Source organism: Schistocerca piceifrons, unplaced genomic scaffold (assembly GCF_021461385.2).
Source record: "Schistocerca piceifrons isolate TAMUIC-IGC-003096 unplaced genomic scaffold, iqSchPice1.1 HiC_scaffold_943, whole genome shotgun sequence".
Lineage (NCBI taxonomy): Eukaryota > Metazoa > Arthropoda > Insecta > Orthoptera > Acrididae > Schistocerca > Schistocerca piceifrons.
The window spans coordinates 1457501-1460000 of record NW_025729216.1 but is presented as its reverse complement, the minus strand read 5'-3'; the positions used below and the strand labels follow the sequence as shown (position 1 = coordinate 1460000).

At 59.1% G+C, this 2500-nt stretch overlaps 1 pseudogene; it reads right to left on the bottom strand.

The window, feature by feature from the left end:
- The window catches only part of LOC124772610, a 7959-nt pseudogene that overhangs the window by 4372 nt on the left and 1087 nt on the right, over positions 1 to 2500 (bottom strand).

Genomic DNA, 2500 nt, shown 5'->3' with positions numbered 1-2500 from the left:
ACCGATCTCAAGTGCCTCCATGAATTGGCGGACAAGCTGCTTGTGGGCAGCTTGCCGCCGTCGGCACTTGATTGCCTCAAGCGTTCGGTCGGGGAACATCCTGGTAAGTTCTTGATTTACAAAGAAGAACCGGGCGTCCCTCTCAAGGAACAGTTCGGCCTCTGCCTTGGCGAGCGACAGGACTTCTTCCTCCGTCCACCTCGCGCGATGCCTCTCCGTCACGATCTCAGCGTTGGCGGCCGCAGGGTGTTGGCGGCGGCGATGGACCCCGAGACCGTTCTTCGTGGTAAAAGTGCGGTGGCACTCACTGCAAGCAAAGGGAGCTACACAAACTATCGCATTTTCGTTACGGCCGGTTGGCCGGATAGGTGCTGGGGTAGCTGGGGTGGCACCTTCAGCGGAAGGGCCACCATCTCTTGTTTCTTGTCGGCTGCCCCCAACTATAAAGGGATAATGCGAGGGGGGGCTGGTAACCCCCCCAAGCCCCTGGTGCGGTCTTCCACTCTGCGAAAATCAGCGGGCCCACGAGAAGGGGAGAAGACCGCAGGAGAGGAGAGGCTAAGAGGGCTAGGCCCATGTATTGCGCATCACTCTCCCTGTAACTATAACCCAAGGAAGGCACCTCGCAGCAGCAGCACGACTACATCAAGACCGCACTTCGAAAAGCCAAGTCCGGATGCAGCCACACCGCCGCCACTTGGCCACCTTGAGAGTCATAGTTACTCCCGCCGTTTACCCGCGCTTGCTTGAATTTCTTCACGTTGACATTCAGAGCACTGGGCAGAAATCACATTGCGTCAACACCCGCTAGGGCCATCGCAATGCTTTGTTTTAATTAGACAGTCGGATTCCCCCAGTCCGTGCCAGTTCTGAGTTGATCGTTGAATGGCGGCCGAAGAGAATCCGCGCACCCGCGCGCCCCCGGAGGAGCACGCTAAGGCGGACGCGGCCTCGCAGCAAGGAAGATCCGTGGGAGGCCAAGGCACGGGACCGAGCTCGGATCCTGCACGCAGGTTGAAGCACCGGGGCGCGAACGCCGCGCAGGCGCGCGCATCCTGCACCGCCGGCCAGCACGAGGCCGACCAACGGCGAGAGCAGACCACGCCCGCGCTAAACGCCCGCACTTACCGGCACCCCTACGGCACTCACCTCGCCCAGGCCCGGCACGTTAGCGCTGACCCACTTCCCGACCAAGCCCGACACGCCCCGATCCTCAGAGCCAATCCTTATCCCGAAGTTACGGATCCAATTTGCCGACTTCCCTTACCTACATTATTCTATCGACTAGAGGCTCTTCACCTTGGAGACCTGCTGCGGATATGGGTACGAACCGGCGCGACACCTCCACGTGGCCCTCTCCCGGATTTTCAAGGTCCGAGGGGAAGATCGGGACACCGCCGCAACTGCGGTGCTCTTCGCGTTCCAAACCCTATCTCCCTGCTAGAGGATTCCAGGGAACTCGAACGCTCATGCAGAAAAGAAAACTCTTCCCCGATCTCCCGACGGCGTCTCCGGGTCCTTTTGGGTTACCCCGACGAGCATCTCTAAAAGAGGGGCCCGACTTGTATCGGTTCCGCTGCCGGGTTCCGGAATAGGAACCGGATTCCCTTTCGCCCAACGGGGGCCAGCACAAAGCGCATCATGCTATGACGGCCCCCATCAACATCGGATTTCTCCTAGGGCTTAGGATCGACTGACTCGTGTGCAACGGCTGTTCACACGAAACCCTTCTCCGCGTCAGCCCTCCAGGGCCTCGCTGGAGTATTTGCTACTACCACCAAGATCTGCACCGACGGCGGCTCCAGGCAGGCTCACGCCCAGACCCTTCTGCGCCCACCGCCGCGACCCTCCTACTCGTCAGGGCTTCGCGGCCGGCCGCAAGGACCGGCCATGACTGCCAGACTGACGGCCGAGTATAGGCACGACGCTTCAGCGCCATCCATTTTCAGGGCTAGTTGCTTCGGCAGGTGAGTTGTTACACACTCCTTAGCGGATTCCGACTTCCATGGCCACCGTCCTGCTGTCTTAAGCAACCAACGCCTTTCATGGTTTCCCATGAGCGTCGATTCGGGCACCTTAACTCGGCGTTTGGTTCATCCCACAGCGCCAGTTCTGCTTACCAAAAGTGGCCCACTTGGCACTCCGATCCGAGTCGTTTGCTCGCGGCTTCAGCATATCAAGCAAGCCGGAGATCTCACCCATTTAAAGTTTGAGAATAGGTTGAGGTCGTTTCGGCCCCAAGGCCTCTAATCATTCGCTTTACCGGATGAGACTCGTACGAGCACCAGCTATCCTGAGGGAAACTTCGGAGGGAACCAGCTACTAGATGGTTCGATTAGTCTTTCGCCCCTATACCCAGCTCCGACGATCGATTTGCACGTCAGAATCGCTACGGACCTCCATCAGGGTTTCCCCTGACTTCGTCCTGGCCAGGCATAGTTCACCATCTTTCGGGTCCCAACGTGTACGCTCTAGGTGCGCCTCACCTCGCAATGAGGAC